Source organism: Salvelinus alpinus, chromosome 3 (assembly GCF_045679555.1).
Source record: "Salvelinus alpinus chromosome 3, SLU_Salpinus.1, whole genome shotgun sequence".
Lineage (NCBI taxonomy): Eukaryota > Metazoa > Chordata > Actinopteri > Salmoniformes > Salmonidae > Salvelinus > Salvelinus alpinus.
The window spans coordinates 61,552,787-61,574,687 of NC_092088.1; the positions used below are offsets into that span (position 1 = coordinate 61,552,787).

General features: G+C 43.7%; 1 pseudogene; it reads right to left on the reverse strand.

Moving 5' to 3' along the window:
• Positions 1-1,598: 1,598 nt before the first annotated feature.
• LOC139569832 (toll-like receptor 4) lies at positions 1,599-21,241 on the reverse strand (annotated as a pseudogene).
• Between the last annotated feature and the right edge of the window lie 660 nt (positions 21,242-21,901).

The following is a 21,901-nucleotide window of genomic DNA, read 5'->3' on the forward strand; positions in this document are numbered from 1 at the left end:
ACTTTCCTTCCATCTATAGCATTTCTTAATATTGTGTAGTTACTTTGGCTTTGATGCCTTATGGTTGAGTATTGCTCTGTTCAGGTAGACCGTGATTTTGCTGTGATCTGATAGGGGTGTTAGTGGTCTGACTGTGAACGCTCTGAGAGACCCTGGGTTGAGTTCAGTGATGAAGTAATATACAGTACTACTGCCAAGGGATGAGCTGTCGGTGTACCTACCATAGGAGTCTCCTCGAAGCCTACCATTTACTATGTACAGATTCAGCGTGCGACAGAGCTGCAGGAGTTTTGACCCATTTTTGTTGGTTGTTTTGTCGTAGTTGTGTCTAGGGGGGCATATTTTGGAGGGAATACTGTCACCTCCAGGTAGGTGTTTGTTTCCTGTGTGCTGAGAGTGTCAGGTTCTTGTCCAGTTCTGCCATTTAGGGCGCCACAGACTAGTACATGTCCCTGGGCATGGAAATGGTTGATTTCCCTCTCTAGGATGGAGAAGCTGTCTTCATTAAAGTATGGGGATTCTACTGGGGGGATATAGGTAGCACACATGAGGACATTTTGAGGACAGGAGAGCTTACAGGGGGGCTGACAGGGGGTGGAATCCCCTGGGCTTAATTTATCTGTCCTGCTGTGATGTCGAGGCTATGGTCAGGGTCTGAGGTGCGCTGTTCTGCTGTGGTGTTGAGACTTTGGTCAGGATTTGAGGTGGACTGTTCTACTGGCTTCTCTGCGAGGGTGGCCAGCTCTCTAATGGGTTGTTCTCTGTCACACGTCATCTCTCTCACACACACATTTTTTGGCACTTGATGTGTGTGTCTATGGTAAATCCGCAGCTAGAGCCCGCTGTCTGTAGGCGAGTCATGTCAAACAAAAAATCAGATTTTGTGTATGCCTGATATGTAATTTGATGTCTTTTTCATGAACTTTTTTTCCAAGGGAAGTCTTTACTATTCAGACCATCAACATTCTTGCCTGTAAACAACAACCAATCTGATAGATTAAATCCGATAGCTATAGGCTTGGTGTCAATGACTCCGGACGTCCCTGTATTTGCATGCATTCACTGCAGGCGTTGTCTTATAAATGGAAGCATTTGTATTACAGTGCCAGGACAATGAGGCCATTCACAGAACTGGAAGATGCATGATTTCCACAATTCTCATCCTCCTGCTTGGCTTATATTATGGACTTCATATTTCTCTGGTAGTCAAACTGCTCTCTGAGAATTAAAACAGCATTCTGTAGTTAACTGTGTAAAAGGGAGAGTGTTTGTAAATTCCCATGAGTTTATTCGAAATAATGCAGTTGGACCACGTGAATATATGTAGAGAAGAAGAATAAAAGCTGCAGTCATGCCTTTTTACAATCACATTGTCTTAAGTCAACAAATTACAAAATTGAGGTACATATGTGGAGTACTGCAGTGAGTGCAGTCTGATATAAAGCACTGTATCACGGAATAATCTCTTGTATCAAAAAGGTAATTATAAAATTCATTGATGTTAAATGTATAACCTAAGTAAAGGGTTAGGAACTTAAAAGACTCACTTTTCAATATCTGAGCATGTGACACACAAAATTATGACATGCAGAACCAGTTTATCGTGTCTTTGAGATGACAGCCTTCCTGTGGTGACTCCAGAATCTCATGCTGCTGATGGGGTTGTCCCTCCATTTCAGGTAAGTGATCCTCTTCAAGTATTTGTGGAGCCTAAACATTTTCTTGGTCCTCTTCTCCACATCCTCCAGTATGATGATGATGATGATGATGGTGATGATAGGGTTGCCCTTCAGCACTAGCCAGGACTGAGCCACCTCAAACTCAAAGCGACACCATGTGCTGTTGATGAAGTGGCGTGACACTTCCATGATGACCTTGCGGCTACCCATAACGCCCTCGTCTATGATGTTGGAGGTGGTGGACTTGCCCACTTCAAAGTCCCGCTCGTGGAGGCACAGTTGAATGGGAGCAATGGTGTAGTGGTGCCTGGAGAAGTGGGTATACTCAAATTGTACCAAATAAATCCCAAATGAATGAAAGGCGCCCTGCGTGAAAAATTATATGAGAAACAGTGACACACTCTGAATGACCTAATGATAAATCCCATATTGGTCTTTTACAGTCAGGTCAACCTAAGCAAATAGTAGGCCTACTGTTGAAACTGATAATTGAAGCTGACTGTTGTTTTTTACATTTCAGGTTTTCATTCTCAAAGTTAAGATTTTTTAATAGAAAAACAACAACATTGGATGTTGTAAGTCCACAACAATGCTTAAACCACATCAGGAAACCACTTTTGAGATCTGGGAAAAATCGAATAATAATGCAGAAATAATTTTAATTGAGATTTTTGGGAAAACCTTTCCACCTACCAGAAGATGGTTAGGCCTGTCATTAGCATCACTATATTTTTTATGTTCCTTAAATTATTTGAAACTTGGACGTTTTACTTCATATATGAGCCATTTCTTACCTTGCTTCGAAGTAGCCTTTAGCCAAAGTGTCACGTTCCTGACCTTATTTCCTTTGTTTTGTCTTTATTTAGTTGGTCAGGACGTGAGCTGGGTGGGTATAGTCTATGTTCTATGTTTCTAGGTTAGGATTGTCTGATTGGCCTGATATGGTTCTCAATCAGAGGCAGGTGTTTTACGTTGTCTCTGATTGGGAACCATATTTAGGTTGCCTGTTTTCACTATTGGTTTGTGGGTGATTGTTCCTGTTCGTGCGTTCATGTGTTCTATGTTCACTAGTTCAGGACGGTAGCTTCGTTGGTTTTCGTCTGTTTATTGTTTTGTTCGTATTGAAAAAGTATTCCAATAAATATGGAAACGTACCACGCTGCGCTTTGGTCCTCCTCTCTTTCCACCGACGTTACAGACGTTACAGACGTTAAGACAGAATCACCCACCAAAAAAGGACCAAGCAGCGTGGTAACGGACAGCGGCAGCAGCAGCAACAGCGCTTTATGGAAGAATGGACATGGGAGGACGAGTTAGACGGTAAAGGGCCCTGGGCAGAGCCAGGGGAATATCGCCGCCCCAAGGCAGAGCTGGAGGCAGCGAAAGCAGAGAGGCGGCGTTATGAGGAGCTAGCTCGGCAGCATGATCTGGACTGTGTTACAATTTGGGAAGAGATAGACAGGTGGTCGGTCGACCCAGGGAGAGTGCCGGAGCCCGCCTGGGATTCTATGGAGCAATGTGCGGAGGGATACCGGCGAATTTTAAGCAAAACATTCTGATCTGTTACATCGCCTTATTAATTGATACCTCGTATACCTCCACTACACTGCTTTGATATGCATCCTGGGGATTAAGAAGTTATTATATACGATGCCCACTGAAGAATTACTTCCACTACACCACTGAATAGGAGGGACTCCTTTCTCAAGGTTCTCCACCAGTTACTCCATCACACAGGCCTCATCCTTGCTGGAGTAGATCACAAAAGCATCGTAAGGGCATTCCTGCTGGCGGGAGACCTTGTAGCCACTCAACAACACACAGAAGTAATGCTGGTAGAACTGGAATTTGTAGGCCAATGCTGACAATGACAGAATAAAAACCACAACAAAGATTGGTACCACCAGCCTTGTAGTTAGCTACCCTTTGCCTGGTTAAGAAACACAAGCTGCTTTAAGAAATTAAAAACAATAGCAGCATTAAGTTTAATGGTTAAACAGCAGTCTAGCTATGTTTTACTATCCCTTGAGTACAGAATGTTTTTGAATTTGTAGTCACGCTCAACCCTCCCCCTTTCCCCACTGCATTTCATAGCCAGTTTCTGTAGCCAACATAAACCTATGAGCCTCTTTTCCTCAGAGAAAATGGCTTGATTCTAGCCATTACCGTTTAAGAGATATGACCCATAATACTGGTGCTACATTTTTTTTCTATCATGCATTGACGGGCCGCATTTTACATTCATAAAGATTATTGCAGGACATTCTAAAACTAAGCTACTTGCGGACCGGACAGTTAACTACTTGCTTAGGCTTCACCTAGTTCAGTCATGTTACCTCATTATCTAGTTATAGCAAACAACCTGGGGTGCGTTCAGCAGGACCCAACTTTTTGGAATGTTCAGATAGAAATATGCTGTGCAGAACAAACATGCATCTCTTATTATGGATAAGGAATAACGTTGGCTCTATTCGTGTAATTTCTATCTGCAATGTTTAACAACGTTTTGCAACTGAATGTGGATCTGGTAACATTACCAGTAACCTATATTTAAACTTTTGGTGGCATAGAAAGAAAGGAAAATGGATAGGAAACCATTTACTCGACTTGTGACTCGACCATTGGTGACTCGGACTCGAACACAGGGGACTTAGGACTCGATTCAGAGTCAAGGTTAAGTGACTATACTACATCACTGGGCGAAGCAGTCATTAGCTCCCGTTCTACTTTTGGACATCAATGTGGCTGTGAAATTCTGATAACAATAATAATGACAATGACGTGACCAAGTGACAGAGGTGCAACCCATACTAAACTCAACAAAAAAAGAAACGTCCTCTCACTGTCAACTGCGTTTATTTTCAGCAAACTTAACATGTGTAAATATTTGTATGAACATAACAAGATTCAACAACTGAGACAAAAACTGAACAAGTTCCACAGACATGTGACTAACATAAATGGAATAATGTGTCCCTGAACAGAGGAGGGGTCAAAATCAAAAGTAACAGTCAGTATCTGGTGCAGCTGCATTAAGTACTGCAGTGCATCTCCTCCTCATGGACTGCACCAGATTTGCCAGTTCTTGCTGTGAGTTGTTACCCCACTCTTCCTCCAAGGCACCTGCAAGTTCCCGGACATTTCTGGGGGGAATGGCCCTAGCCCTCACCCTCCGATCCAACAGGTCCCAGACATGCTCAATGGGATTGAGATCCGGGCTCTTCGCTGGCCATGGCAGAACACTGACATTCCTGTCTTGCAGGAAATCACGCACAGAACGAGCAGTATGGATGGTGGCATTGTCATGTTGGAGGGTCATGTCAGGATGAGCCTGCAGGAAGGGTTACACATGAGGGAGGAGGATGTCTTCCCTGTAACACACAGCGTTGAGATTGCCTGCAATGACAACAAGCTCAGTCCGATGATGCTGTGACACACCACCCCAGACCATGACGGACTCTCCACCTCAATCGATTCTGCTCCAGAGTACAGGCCTCGGTGTAATGCTTATTCCTTCAATGATAAACGCGAATCCGACCATCACCCCTGGTGAGACAAACCCGTGACTCGTCAGTGAGGAGCACTTTTTGCCAGTCCTGTCTGGTCCAGCGACGGTGGGTTTGTGCCCATAGGCGACGTTGTTTCCGGTGATGTCTGTTGAGGACCTGCCTTACAACAGGCCTACAAACCCTCAGTCTAGCCTCTCTCAGCCTATTGCGGACAGTCTGAGCACTGATGGAGGGATTGTGCGTTCCTGGTGTAACTCAGGCAGTTGTTGTTGCCATCCTGTACCTGTCCCGCAGGTGTGATGTTCGGATGTACCGATCCTATGCAGGTGTTTTTACACGTGGTCTGCCACTGCGAGGACGATCACCTGTCCGTCCTGTCTCCCTGTAGCGCTGTCTTAGGCGTCTCACAGTACGGACATTGCAATTTATTGCCCTGGTCACATCTGCAGTCCTCATGCCATCTTGCAGCATGCCTAAGGCACATTTACGCAGATGAGCAGGGACCCTGGGCATCTTTCTTTTGGTGTTTTTCAGAGTCAGGAGAAAGGCCTCTTTAGTGTCCTAAGTTTTCATAACTGTGACCTCAATTGCCTACCGTCTGTAAGCTGTTAGTGTCTTAACGACTGTTCCACAGGTGCATGTTCATTAATTGTTTATGGTTTATTGAACAAGCATGGGAAACAGTGTTTAAACCCTTTACAATGAAGATCTGTGAAGTTATTTGGATTTTTACGAATTATCTTTGAAAGACAGGGTCCTGAAAAAGGGACGTTTCTTTTTTTGCTGAGTTTATTTTTCCAATACTTTGCAGCACCATCTCATGATCGTGCATCTCTCTCTCTGCGCTTGTGTGTGTCTGTTTGTGTTGTATGTAATGTGCAATATCTATGTAAGCTGAATTAGGAATTTACATGGCCAGAAAGTTGTTTCTTATATATGTTTGTCATATTTCTGTGGTTGGGAAGAGAATAGGATGTTATGCAGACAAATATGTTGGTAGGCTATGTTTGTTTGCGCACATGGAAGTCAGTGATTTATGTTTACTATAGGTTAATGAGGCAATGCAAATGTAATGTGACTAAAACGAACAGGCTTTTCGTTGACTAAAATGGCCCACTGTTTTCATTATTCTGGCAATAGCTACTGTACAGTTGTGGCCAAATGTTTTGAGAATGACACAAATATTAATTTCCACAAAGTTTGCTGCTTCAGTGTCTTGTCAGATGTTACTATGGAATACTGATGCATAATTACAAGCATTTCATAAGTGTCAAAGGATTTTATTGACAATTGCATGAAGTTGATGCAAAGAGTCAATATTTGCAGTGTTGACCCTTCTTTTTCAAGACCTCTGCAATCCGCCCTGGCATGCTTTCAATTAACTTCTGGGCCACATCCTGACTGATGGCAGCCCATTCTTGCATAATCAATGCTTGGAGTTTGTCAGAATTTGTGGGTTTTTGTTTGTCCACCCGCCTCTTGAGGATTGACCACAAATTCTCAATGGGATTAAGGTCTGAGGAGTTTCCTGGCCATGGACCCAAAATATCAATGTTTTGTTCCCCGAGCCACTTAGTTATCACTTTTGCCTTATGGCAAGGTGCTCCATCATGCTGGAAAAGGCATTGTTCGTCACCAAACTGTTCCTGGATGGTTGGGAGAAGTTGTTCTCTGAGGATGTGTTGGTACCATTCTTTATTCATGGTTGTGTTCTTAGGCAAAATTGTGAGTGAGCCCACTCCCTTGGCTGAGAAGCAACCCCACACATGAATGGTCTCAGGATGCTTTACTGTTGGCATGACACAGGACTGATGGTAGCGCTCACCTTGTCTTCTCCGGACAAGCTTTTTTTCCGTATGCCCCAAACGATCGGAAAGGGGATTTATCAGAGAAATGACTTTACCCCAGTCCTCAGCAGTCCAATCCCTGTACCTTTTTCAGAATATCAGTCTGTCCCTGATGTTTTTCCTGGAGAGAAGTGGCTTCTTTGCTGCCCTTCTTGACACCAGGCCATCCTCCAAAAGTCTTCACCTCACTGTGCGTGCAGATGCACTCACACCTGCCTGCTGAGCAAGCTCTGTACTGGTGGTGCAGAGCTTCCCGCAGCTGAATCAACTTTAGGAGACGGTCCTGGCGCTTGCTGGACTTTCTTGGGCGCCCTGAAGCCTTCTTCACAACAATTGAACCGCTCTCCTTGAAGTTCTTGATGATCCGATAAATGGTTGATTTAGGTGCAATCTTACTGGCAGTAATATCCTTGCCTGTGAAGCCCTTTTTGTGCAAAGCAATGATGAAGGCACGTGTTTCCTTGCAGGTAACCATATTTGACAGAGGAAGAACAATGATTCCAAGCACCGCCCTCCTTTTGAAGCTTCCAGTCTGTTATTTGAACTCAATCAGCATGACAGAGTGATCTCCTGCCTCACACCTGTGTTAACAAGAGAATCACTGACATGATGTCAGCTGGTCCTTTTGTGGCAGGGCTGAAATGCAGTGGAAATGTTTTTTGGGATTCAGTTCATTCGCATGGCAAAGACGGACTTTGTAATTAATTGCAATTCATCTGATCACTCTTCATAACATTCTGGAGTATATGCAAATTGCCATCATACAAGCTGAGGCAGCAGACTTTGTGAAAATTAATATTTGTGTCATTCTCAAAACTTTTGGCCACTACTATAGACTAAATCATGATTCAAACAACAAAATTGTGACTAAGATTTGATACTTTAATCAAAATGACAAAGACTAAATCTAAAAAGAGTGCTAAAATGAACACAGTTAAAACACTCATGTTTTCCGGTAGATTATATTGAATGTTGATAAGAATTGTAGTAATGCGATTTTGGCCTATGTCCATCCATGTAAGTGCATCAATGCTAGAATTTCCCAAGAAATCCACAGATGTCAATTTATTTCCATTGAGAGTGAAATTGTCACGCCCTGACCATAGTTTGCTTTGTATGTTTCTATGTTTTATTTGGTCAGGGTGTGATCTGAGTGGGCATTCTATGTTGTATGTCTAGTTTGTCTATTTCTATGTGTTTGGCCTGATATGGTTCTCAATCAGAGGCAGGTGTTAGTCGTTGTCTCTGATTGGGAACGATATTTAGGTAGCCTGTTTGTTTGTGGGTTGTGGGTGATTGTTCCTGTTCCTGTGTTTGTGTATGTTCACCGTTCAGGACTGTTTCGTTTCGTTCTCGTGTTTTGTTGTTTTTGTTAGATTATTCGTGTTCATTAAAATGGATAATCATCAAGCTGCATTTTGGTCCTCCTCTCTTTCTCCTAACAACGATCGTGACAGAAATGTCTTAACCTATCCAGATTAGCTAAAGAATTGCAAGGCAGCTTCTCATCAACAGAAGATTAAATGTCCAATGTTACCAGAAGAGTGAGGTTCAAAAACAAAGGAGCAATGAAATTGCCTTGGTAACGAATGCCTGACATCTTGAGCACTCTCAGATTCTCAAGTCCGTGGAAGAGAAACTAATTTGTGAAAGTCTGTAACATAGAGTCAGGAAGCAAGTGCAGTTAGTGAGTTTAATTTCGCCGCATATTGACCGCTACAAACCAAGAACCATGTCTAAACATGGAAACATAAACAATATTGCCTGGTGGGTGATAACAACGGAGCGCTATATAAAGGGGAATTAATCAGGGAGGCAATGAAGTCCAGGTGTGCACAATGAGGCGCAGGTGTGCGTAATGAAGGTTACCAAGTGTGCGTAAGGATGGGTTGCCAGGACCGATGGTTAGTAGACCGGTGATGCTCGCCAGTCTACTAACCACTAACCACTACATTCAGGAGTAAAAATGTGCTTAACAAGTCACATAATAAGTTGCATGGACTCACTCTGTGTGCAATAATAGTGTTTAATATAATTTTTGAATGACTACCTCATCTCTGTATCCCACACATATACAATTATCTGTAAGGTTCCTTTAGTCCGGCAGTGAATTTCAAAAACAGATTTAACCACAAAGACCATTGAGGTTTTGCAATGTTTCGCAAAGAAGAGCACCTATTGGTAAATGGGTAAAAATAAAAAAAGCCGACATTAAATATCTATTTGCATGGTGAAGTTATTAATTACACTTGGACGGTGTAACTAACTCAGTTGCCGGAGAGGAAGGAAACCATTCAGGGATTTCACCATGAGGCCAATGGTGACTTTAAAACAGTTACACAGTTTAATGGCTGTGATAGGAGAAAACAGAGAATGGATCAACAACATTGTAATTACTCCATAATACTAACCTAATTGACAGAGTGCAAAGAAGAAAGCTTGTATAGAATAAAAATATTCCAAAACATACATCCTGTTTGCAACAAGGCACTAAAGTAATACTGCAAAAAATGTGACAAAGCAATTAACTTTTTGTCCTGACTACAAAGTGTTATGTTAGGGGCAAATCCAATACAACATATTACTGAATAGCACACTCTATATTTTCAAGCATAGTCGTGGCAGCATCATATTATAGGTATGCTTGTAATTGTTAAGAACTGGGAAGTTTTTCAGGATAAAAAAGAAACTGAATGGTGCTAAGCACTGGCAAAATCATAGATGAAAACCTAGTTATGTCTGCTTTCCACCAGACACCGGAAGACAAATTCATCTTTCACCAGGACAATAACCTGAAACACAAGACAAAATCTACACTGGAGTTGCATACCAAGTGAATGTTCCTGAGTGGCCGAGTTACAGTTGACTTAAATCTGCTTGAAAATCTATGGCAAGACTTCAAAATAGTTACACAGAAAGACTCATAGCTGTAATTGCTGCCAAAGATGATTCTAACATGTATTGACTCAGGGGTGTGAATACTTATGTAAATTATATATTTCTGTATTTCATTCTCAATAAATTTGCAAAAATGTCTAAAAACATATTTTCACTTTGTCATTATTATTGTACGTTATTATTGTATTATTGTATGTAGATGATTGAGATTATAATTGTTTTAATCAATTTTGAATTCAGGCTGTAACACAACAAAATGTGGAATAAGTCAAGGGTTATGAACACTTTCTGAAGGCACTGTATGTTATTAGCATGCAGATCCATCATCCTGAAATCTGTGAAGTTGATGGCATAAGATGGGAGGTGCATTGAGAGGAAATTGTTTATCCTGACATTTAACTCCTGCAGGTTGGTTAAATGGTTTATATGCAGATTCTCAATGTAGAGAAGACCATTATCGGCCTCCTGAGTGGCACAGCGATCTAAGGCACTGCATCGCAGTGCTTGAGGTGTCACTACAGACCCGGGTTCAATCCCAGGCTGTGTCAAATCAAATCAAAGTTTATTTGTCATGTGCGCCAAAAACAACAGGTGTAGTAGACCTTACAGTGAAATGCTTACTTACAGGCTCTAACCAATAGTGCAAAAAAGGTATTAGGTGAACAATAGGTAAGTAAAGAAATAAAACAACAGTAAAAAGACAGGCTATATACAGTAGTGAGGCTATAAAAGTAGCGAGGCTACATACAGACACCGGTTAGTCAGGCTGATTGAGGTAGTGTACATGTAGATATGGTTAAAGTGACTATGCATATATGATGAACAGAGAGTAGCAGTAGCGTAAGAGGGGTTGGCGAGTGGCGGGACACAATGCAGATAGCCCGGTTATGTCACGACTTCTGCCGAAGTCGGTCCCTCTCCTTGTTCGGGGGGCTGTCGACGTGACCGGCCTTCTAGCCATCGCCGATCCACTTTTCATTTCCATTTGTTTTGTCTTTGTTTTCAATTCCCCAATTACATGTTCATTATTTAACCCTCTGTTGTCCCAATGGTTTTTGTGCGTGTTTGTTTATTGTAAGTTCGGTCCGATGTTTGTGGGCTGGTATTACGTCATGTATTTAGAATTTTTGAGTAAAGTTCCTTTTGTTACTCATCTCTGCTGTCCTGTGCCTGACTCCTCTGCACCAGCTACACCCAGATCCTTACAGATTAGCCAATGTGCGGTAGCATTGGTTGGTCGGCCCAATTGAGGTAGTATGTACATGAATGTATAGTTAAAGTGACTATGCATATGATAAACAGAGAGTAGCAGCAGTGTAAAAAAGAGGGGTTGGGGGGGCACACAATGCAAATAGTCCGGGTAGCCATTTCATTACCTGTTCAGGAGTCTTATGGCTTGGGGGTAAAAACTGTTGAGAAGCCTTTTTGTCCTAGACTTGGCACTCCGGTACCGCTTGCCATGCGGTAGTAGAGAGAACAGTCTATGACTGGGGTGGCTGGGGTCTTTGACAATTTTTAGGGCCTTCTTCTGACACCGCCTGGTGTAGAGATCCTGGATGGCAGGCAGCTTAGCCCAGTGATGTACTGGGCCGTACGTACTACCCTCTGTAGTGCCTTGCGGTCAGAGGCCGAGCAATTGCCGTACCAGGCAGTGATGCAACCGGTCAGGATGCTCTCGATGTTGCAGCTGTAGAACCTTTTGAGGATCTCAGTACCCATGCCAAATCTTTTTAGTTTCCTGAGGGGGAATAGGCTTTGTCGTGTCCTCTTCACGACTGTCTTGGTGTGTTTGGACCATTCTAGTTTGTTATTGATGTGGACATTAAGGAACTTGATGCTCTCAACCTGCTTCACGACATCCGGCCGTGACCGAGTCCGTAGGGGATTTGCAGCGATGGGACAAGACCATAACTACCAATTGGGGAGAAAAAGGGGTAAAAGTAAAAACAAATTAAGAGAAGACCAGTATCAGCAAGGACATATTTTGTAGGAGATGCAGGAGATGCAGTGAGTTTTTAAAGGCCCAGTGCAGTCAAAAAAACGATTTCCCTGTGTTTTATATACAGTACCAGTTTGGGCACACCTACTCATTCCAGGGATTTTCTTTATTTTTACTATTTTCTACATTGTAGAATAATAGTGAAGAAATCATTACGATGAAATAACACATGTGGAATCATGTAGTAACCAAAAAAGAGTTAAACAAATCATAATATATTTGAAATTCTTCAAAGTAGCCACCCTTTGCCTTGATGACAGCTTTGCATCAAGGCAAATATTTCCACATTATGAGGTTGGAATAATACTTTGAAATTGTAAAAATGATGCCCATTTCGTGTAAGAGTTTGAAAAGACCACCTGAAATTTCAGCCTGTTGGAAGGCATAACCTCCCTCCCATTAGTTAATAGACCAATAACGCTTGTTTCCATTGGCACTTTGAAGTCAACCTGGGTTAGGCTGGCCTTGGTGGGCTAGCTTGAATTGCGTTTCCACTACCTCCATAAATTAGAAATGATGCTATGTTGCTAGGTAGCCAACATGTGACTGTGCAGCTGGCTTCACTAATGTTGCTAGCTAGCTAGCAAGATGTTGAAGAATTGTATTCACACTCACCATGCTGTAACTAACGTTACCCCATACGCCTGCCAGTGTCAGCCAGACTCAGGCTAGTTAGCTAGCTTAATTCCTACCTTGCTTGCCATGGCATTGGCTATTAGCTAGTTTGCTATCAAAGCAAACTAGACGACAGGTTTGATATGATGTAGTTTCCTATATGACCTGGCCAGCTAAAATTCCTGCTAGCACACTTTAGCTTGCTACCTTGCTAGCTTGTTTCAACAATGACTTTACCTTGTTTCAACTCTGAACGTTAGTTCGCTAGCATTCAAGGGCTGACTGTTCTCATAAAAGTTTATTTTGTAGTACAAAAAATTCATGAAGGATCCAGCTATGGTGGTAATTCGTGTCATGTCTGACTACTGCAGTACTGCTTGTCCATGTGCTAGCTAACAGCAACAAGCCCAGACGATCTAGCTAAACGTGGTGTCAGCATCCAGCAGTGATCAGCTGGTGGTTATATAGTAACAGCGTCACCAGCCCAAATTCTAATCGAGCTGGCACCAGTTGTGAAACTGGGCTGCGCTAGCACAGGTTTCCCTCGACCCAGCTCGAATTTGAGACTACATTTTCAGTTTCCTCCTCCCCACATTGATAATCTTGATTTGATAATTGCTCTTTGCTAAGAAGCTATTTCTTGTTTTCTTGTTGACCATTTGAATTGTTACCCAGAAATGATTTGATACTGATGAAAATGGCTGCATTGGCACCTTTCGACATTATTTACAATGTGTTCAATGGGCTTCCCAGTAAGAGTCAACGTTGTTACATCCTTGTCAGCAATAACTGTAATATGACATCCGTTGAACCAAGGCATATGACAAAATAATAAGTACAACATCCACTACAAGTAGCAAATACTGACATAAGATACAAGGTAATTTGATTAAAGGTGAGATCCAGGACCTTTAAATGACGCAGCATAGGGAATATTGTCAGGTTCAAGTTGTTTAAGTAGTTGAAATCAAGACGTTCTCTGTATGGCGAGACAGCTGGTACAGCTGAAGTCGGAAGTTTACATACACCTTAGCCAAATACATTTAAAGTCAGATTTTCACAAGTCAGAAGACCCTGTCTTAGGTCAGTTAGGATCACCACTTTATTTTAAGAATGTGAAATGTCATAATAATAGTAGAGAGAATGATTTATTTCAGCTTTTATTTCTTTCATCACATTCCCAGTGGGTCTGAAATTCACATACACCTAATTAGTATTTGGTAGCATTGCCTTTAAATAGTTTAACTTGGGTCAAATGTTTCGGGTAGCCTTCCACAAGCTTCCCACAATAATTTTGGCCCATTCCTCCTGACAGAGCTGGTGTAACTGAGTCAGGTTTGTAGGCCGCCTTGCTCGCACACGCTTTTTCAGTTCTGCCCACACATTTTCTAGAGGATTGATGTCAGGGCTTTGTGATGGCACCTCCAATACCTTGACTTTGTTGTCCTTAAGCCATTTTGCCACAACTTTGGAAGTATGCTTGGGGTCATTGTCCATTTGGAAGACCCATTTGCGACCAAGCTTTAACTTCCTGACTGATGTCTTGAGATGTTGCTTCAATATATCCACATAATTTTCCTACCTCATGATGCCATCAATTTTGTGAAGTGCACCAGACCCTCCTGCAGCAAAGCACCCCAGCATGATGCTGCCACCCCTGTGCTTCACGGTTGGGATGGTGTCTTCGGGTTGCAAGCCTCCCCCTTTTTCCTCTAAACATAATGATGGTCATTATGGCCAAACAGTTATATTTTTATTTCATCAGACCAGAGGACATTTCTCCAAAAAGTACGATCTTTGTCCGCATGTGCAGTTGCAAACCGTAGTCTGGCTTTTTAATGGCAGTTTTGGAGCAGTGGCTTCTTCCTTACTGAGTGGCCTGTCAGGTTATGTCAATATAGGACTCGTTTCACTGTGGATATAGATACTTTTGTACCTGTTTCCTCCAGCATCTTCACAAGGTCCTTTGCTGTTGTTCTGGGATTGATTTGCACTTTTCGCACCAAAGTACGTTCATCTCTAGGAGACAGAACGCGTCTCCTTCCTGAACGGTATGACGGCTGCGTGGTCCCATGGTGTTTATACTTGCGTACTATTGTTTCTACAGATGAACGTGGTACCTTCAGGCATTTGGAAATTGCTCCCAAGGATGAACCAGACTTGTGGAGGTCTACCATTTTTTTCTGAGGTCTTGGCTGATTTCTTTTGATTTTCTCATGATGTCAAGCAAAGAAATTGAACAATAAAGCAAACAATTCAATGGAAATTCAACAAATGAATCACATAAAGCTGGCAAAAGGCTTGGATATGTAAGCTGAGTTTGAAGGTAGTCCTTGAAATACATCCACAGGTACACCTCCAATTGACTCAAATTATGTTCAAATTGATTTTTGACTCAAATTAGCACCAGGACGAAACCCAAAGTTCAAAATAATAAAGTACTCAGGAAATAGTAGGATAGATTCCTCTCAGGAAAACAAGCAACATTTACAATAACTGACAAAGACAAATGATAGAGGGAGTATATATACAGTGATAGAGTGGGGATTAGAACCAGGTGTGTGTATTGATGACGAGACAAGTCCGGGGTTGATGAGTGAAGGGTGTTTGCCAGCAGCAGGTTCGGCAGCAGCTAGAAGGCCGGCGACGCCGAACGCCTGAGCTGGACAGGAGGGGAAGTCAAAGCGAAGGCTGGTGTGAGAGTACCCCCCCAGTCGGGATGACACATCAAATCAAATCGAATCAAATTTTATTTGTCACATACACATGGTTAGGAGATGTTAATGCGAGTGTAGCGAAATGCTTGTGCTTCTAGTTCCGACAATGCAGTAATAACCAACGAGTAATCTAACCTAACAATTACACAACTACTACCTTATACACACAAGTGTAAAGGGATAAAGAATATGTACATAAGGATATATGAATGAGTGATGGTACAGAACGGCATAGGCAAGATGCAGTAGATGGTATCGAGTACAGTATATACATATGAGATGAGTAATGTAGGGTATGCAAACATAAAAGTGCATAGTTTAAAGTGGCTAGTGATACATGTATTACATAAAGATGGCAAGATGCAGTAGATGATATAGAGTACAGTATATACATATACATTATATTAAGTGGCATTGTTTATTAAAGTGGCTTGTGATACATTTTTGATCAATTTCCATCAATTCCATTATTAAAGTGAGCTGGAGTTGAGTCAGTATCTTGGCAGCAGCCACTCGATGTTAGTGGTGGCTGTTTAACAGTCTGATGGCCTTGAGATAGAAGCTGTTTTTCAGTCTCTCGGTCCCTGCTTTGATGCACCTGTACTGACCTCGCCTTCTGGATGATAGCGGAGTGAACAGGCAGTGGCTCGGGTGGTTGTTGTCCTTGATGATCTTTATGGCCTTCCTGTGACATCGGGTGGTGTAGGTGTCCTGGAGGGCAGGTAGTTTGCCCCCAGTGATGCGTTGTGCAGACCTCACTACCCTCTGGAAAACCTTACGGTTGTGGGCGGAGCAGTTGCCGTACCAGGCGGTGATACAGCCCGACAGGATGCTCTCGATTGTGCATCTGTAAAAGTTTGTGAGTGCTTTTGGTGACAAGCCGAATTTCTTCAGCCTCCTGAGGTTGAAGAGGCGCTGCTGCGCCTTCTTCACCACGCTGTCTGTGTGGGTGGACCAATTCAGTTTGTCCGTGATGTGTACGCCGAGGAACTTAAAACTTACTACCCTCTCCACTACTGTCCCGTCGATGTGGATAGGGGGGTGCTCCCTCTGCTGTTTCCTGAAGTCCACAATCATCTCCTTTGTTTTGTTGACGTTGAGGGTGAGGTTATTTTCCTGACACCACACTCCGAGGGCCCTCACCTCCTCCCTGTAGGCCGTCTCGTTGTTGTTGGTAATCAAGCCTACCACTGTAGTGTCGTCCGCAAACTTCATGATTGAGTTGGAGGCGTGCATGGCCACGCAGTCGTGGGTGAACAGGGAGTACAGGAGAGGGCTCAGAACGCACCCTTGTGGGGCCCCAGTGTTGAGGATCAGCGGGGTGGAGATGTTGTTACCTACCCTCACCACCTGGGGACGGCCCGTCAGGAAGTCCAGTACCCAGTTGCACAGGGCGGGGTCGAGACCCAGGGTTTCGAGCTTGATGACGAGTTTGGAGGGTACTATGGTGTTAAATGCTGAGCTGTAGTCGATGAACAGCATTCTCACATAGGTATTCCTCTTGTCCAGATGGGTTAGGGCAGTGTGCAGTGTGGTTGTGATTGCGTCGTCTGTGGATCTATTGGGGCGGTAAGCAAATTGGAGTGGGTCTAGGGTGTCAGGTAGGGTGGAGGTGATATGGTCCTTGACTAGTCTCTCAAAGCACTTCATGATGACGGAAGTGAGTGCTACGGGGCGGTAGTCGTTTAGCTCAGTTACCTTAGCTTTCTTGGGAACAGGAACAATGGTGGCCCTCTTGAAGCATGTGGGAACAGCAGACTGGGATAAGGATTGATTGAATATGTCCGTAAACAAACCAGCCAGCTGGTCTGCGCATGCTCTGAGGACGCGGCTGGGGATGCCGTCTGGGCCTGCAGCCTTGCGAGGGTTAACACGTTTAAATGTTTTACTCACGTCGGCTGCAGTGAAGGAGAGTGCAAACCCCTCTAAAGTTGTAAGTCATGCTTATCATGTCATTGAGAGATTTGTGTGAACATTTACGTTACACAAGCAGTGGTAGTATAGATTTGTGTATCAAATGCTCTTACAGGTGTGTCTTTCCCACCTCTGATGTGTGTTTTATCGCCCGCTCCACAGGGAGCTGAACCTGAAGAGGCCAATCTACCAGAACACAGCGTGCTACGGCCACTTTGGCCGGAGTGAATTGGTAGTAGCAGTGGTACTGGTAGTGGTACTGGTAGTAGCAGTGGTACTAGCAGTGGTAGTATAGATTTGTGTATCAAATGCTCTTACAGGTGTGTCTTTCCCACCTCTGATGTGTGTTTTATCGCCCGCTCCACAGGGAGCTGAACCTGAAGAGGCCAATCTACCAGAACACAGCGCATGCTACGGCCACTTTGGCCGGAGTGAATTCACCTGGGAAGTCCCTAAAGAGCTCACCTACTAAACATCCCCTTTGGCAACGAGGCCCTTTATCTACTTCCGCAGAGTCAGATGAACTTGATTATGCTAGCAGATCCCCATAGACTTCCAGTCATTGCGCTAACACTAGTTAGCATTCGCTTGTGAAACTACCTCTAACTTCCTTCATACTGGACACAGTTATGTAAAAATGGTAGAGGTAGTTTCACAAGCGAATGCTAACTAGCGTTAGCGCAATGACTGAAAGTCTATGGGGATCTGCTAGCATAATCAAGTTTATCTGACTCTGGGGAAGTAGATGGATGGCCTCATTGCCAAAATCCCGAAGCATTCCTTTACGTTTTATGGTTTGGAGTTATGATTAGGGTAAAAGGTAAGGTTTGGGCTAGTGCTGATCAATCATTAATGTTGTTGCAGCCCATAGAGTGGGATTTGTTTGTTTATTCTTCTTGTCATCTCTCTTCTCACTCCCTCCCTCTCTCTCTCAAACAAAACCAAATCAAATCAAATGTATTTATAAAGCCCTTCTTACATCAGCTGATATCTCAAAGTGCTGTACAGAAACCCAGCCTAAAACCCCAAACAGCAAGCAATGCAAGTGTAGAAGCACTGTGGCTAGGTAAAACTCCCAAGAAAGAACTCCCAAAATGTATTTTTGATACTGTCGCAAAGCTAACTAAAAAGCAGCATTCCCCAAGTGAGGATGGCTTTCACTTCAGCAGTAATAAATTCATGAACTTCTTTGAGGAAAAGATCATGATCATTAGAAAGCAAATTACGGACTCCTCTTTAAATCTGCGTATTCCTCCAAAGTTCAGCTGTCCTGAGTCTGCACAACTCTGCCAGGACCTAGGATCAAGAGAGACACTTAAGTGTTTTAGTACTATATCTCTTGACACAATGATGAAAATAATCATGGCCTCTAAACCATCAAGCTGCATACTGGACCCTATTCCAACTAAACTACTTAAAGAGCTGCTTCATGTGCTTGGCCCTCCTATGTTGAACATAATAAACGGCTCTCTATCCACCGGATGTGTACCAAACTCACTAAAAGTGGCAGTAATAAAGCCTCTCTTGAAAAGCCAAACCTTGACTCAGAAAATATAAAAAACTATCGGCCTATATCGAATTTTCCATTCCTCTCAAAAATTCACATCCTTCCTGAAGACAAACAATGTATACGAAATGCTTCAGTCTGGTTTTAGACCCCATCATAGCACTGAGACTGCACTTGTGAAGGTGGTAAATGACCTTTTAATGGCATCAGACCGAGGCTCTGCATCTGTCCTCGTGCTACTAGACCTTAGTGCTGCCTTTGATACCATCGATCACCACATTCTTTTGGAGAGATTGGAAACCCAAATTGGTTTACACGGACAAGTTCTGGCCTGGTTTAGATCTTATCTGTCGGAAAGATATCAGTTTGTCCCTGTGAATGGTTTGTCCTCTGACAAATCAACTGTAAATTTCGGTGTTCCTCAAGGTTCCGTTTTAGGACCACTATTGTTTTCACTATATATTTTACCTCTTGGGGATGTCATTCGAAAACATAATGTTAACTTTCACTGCTATGCGGATGACACACAGCTGTACATTTCAATGAAACATGGTGAAGCCCCAAAATTGCCCTCGCTAGAAGCCTGTGTTTCAGACATAAGGAAGTGGATGGCTGAAAACGTTCTACTTTTAAACTCGGACAAAACAGAGATGCTTGTTTCAGGTCCCAAGAAACAAAGAGATCTTCTGTTGAATCTGACAATTAATCTTGATGGTTGTAAAGTCGTCTCAAATAAAACTGTGAAGGACCTCGGCGTTACTCTGGACCCTGATCTCTCTTTTGACGAACATATCAAGACTGTTTCAAGGACAGCTTTTTTCCATCTACGTAACATTGCAAAAATAAGAAACTTTCTGTCCAAAAATGATGCAGAAAAATGAATCCATGCTTTTGTTACTTCTAGGTTAGACTACTGCAATGCTCTAATTTCCGGCTACCCGGATAAAGCACTAAATAAACTTCAGTTAGTGCTAAATACGGCTGCTAGAATCCTGACTAGAACCAAAACATTTGATCATATTACTCCAGTGCTAGCCTCCCTACACTGGCTTCCTGTTAAGGCAAGGGCTGATTTCAAGGTTTTACTGTTAACCTACAAAGCGTTACATGGGCTTGCTCCTACCTATCTTTCCGAGTTGGTCCTGCCGGACATACCTACACGTACGCTACGGTCACAAGACGCAGGCCTTACTGTTTGGCCCTGTCCGGGGGTTATCATCGGATGGGGCCACAGTGTCTCCTGACCCCTTCTGTCTCAGCCTCCAGTATGTATGCTGCAGTAGTTTGAACATTTATGCTGCAACATTTGAACATCTTGGCCATGTTCTGTTATAATCTCCACCCGGCACAGCCAGAAGAGGACTGACATAGCCTGGTTCCTCTCTAGGTTTCTTCCTAGGTTTTGGCCTTTCTAGGGAGTTTTTCCTAGCCACAGTGCTTCTACACCTGCATTGCTTGCTGTTTGGGGTTTTAGGCTGGGTTTCTGTACAGCACTTTGAGATATCAGCTGATGTACGAAGGGCTATATAAATACATTTGATTTGATTTGATTTGATTTAGAAAGGCCAAAACCTAGGAAGAAACCTAGAGGAACCAGGCTATGAGGGGTGGCCAGTCCTCTTCTGGCTGTGCCGGGTGGAGATTATAACAGAACATGGCCAGGATGTTCAAATGTTCATAAATGACCAGCATGGTCAAATAATAATAATCACAGTAGTTGTCGAGGGTGCAACAAGTCAGCACCTCAGGAGTAAATGTCAGTTGGCTTTTCATAGCCAATCATTAAGAGTATCTCTACCGCTCCTGCTGTCTCTAGAGAGTTGAAAACAGCAGGTCTGGGACAGGTAGCACGTCCGGTGAACAGACCAGGGTTCCATAGCCACAGGCAGAACAGTTGAAACTGGAGCAGCAGCACGGCCAGGTGGACTGGTAGCGGGCCGTGTCAGTGGCACTGTATTGTCCTCAAAGCGAGCAAAGAAGTTATTTAGTCTGTCTGGGAGCAAGACATCCTGGTCCGCAACGGGGCTGGTTTTCTTTTTGTAATCCGTGATTGACTGTAGACCCTGCCACATACCTCTTGTGTCTGAGCTGTTGAATTGTAACTCTACTTTGTCTCTATACTGACGCTTAGCTTGTTTGATTGCCTTGCGGAGGGAATAGCTACACTGTTTGTATTCGGTCATGTTTCCGGTCACCTTGCCCTGGTTAAAAGCAGTGGTTCGCGCTTTGCAGTGGGCAGGTGAGGGCTCCTGTTGAAGGGCTCGATGGATGTCCGCGTCCACATTCAAAACGACATGAGCCACAATACGGTACAGGGGAATAATGGGTGTCACTTTCTCCCTCCGATCCTCTGTGTCATGCACCCGGGACAACGCATCGGTCTTTACGTTCTTAGATCCCGGCTGGTTGGTGAGGGTAAAGTCAAACCTGGCGAAGAATATGGCCCACCTGGCCTGACGCGGGTTCAGCCTCTTCGCTGCTTGAATATACTCTAGGTTCCGGTGGTCCGTCCAAACCAGGATTGGGTGTTGAGCACCCTCCAGTCAGTGCCGCCATGTTTTCAGCTCCTTCTTGACGGCCAGAAACTCATGACTCCCCACGTTGTAATTCTGCTCCGCGGGAGACAGCTTCCGTGAGTAGAAGGCGCATGGATGGAGTTTAGGCGGCAATCTAGTGCGTTGGGAGAGAGCAGCCACTACTCCAACCTCGGAGGCATCCACCTCCACGATGAAGGGCAGAGATGGGTCAGGATGAGCCAGAACAGGTGCGTTCGTAAAACGTTCCTTGAGCGTTTGGCCTCAGTTGGCCTCAGTCCAGCGCAGCTGTCGAAGACCTCCCTTCAGGAGGGAGGTGAGAGTGGCCACCACTGTGCTGAAACCCCTAATGTTGTCAAAACCTAGGAAGCGCTGCACCGCATTTATGTTGGATGGAACAGGCCACGACCGTACTGCACTGATCCTCTGCTCTTCCATCTCCACTCCTGCGGTGGATATCCGATAGCCCAGGAAGGAGACTGCCTGCTGGAAGAAAAGGCACTTCTCCGCCTTGGCATACAGGTGATGCCTTATCAGCCTCTCCAAAACAGACCTGACATGAGAGACATGTTGCTTGCGTGTAGTGGATTACACCAACATGTATTCTATGTACACCACTACACAGCCACCCTTTTCCTTGATGACAGCTTTGCACATTCTTGGCAGTCTCTCAACCAGCTTC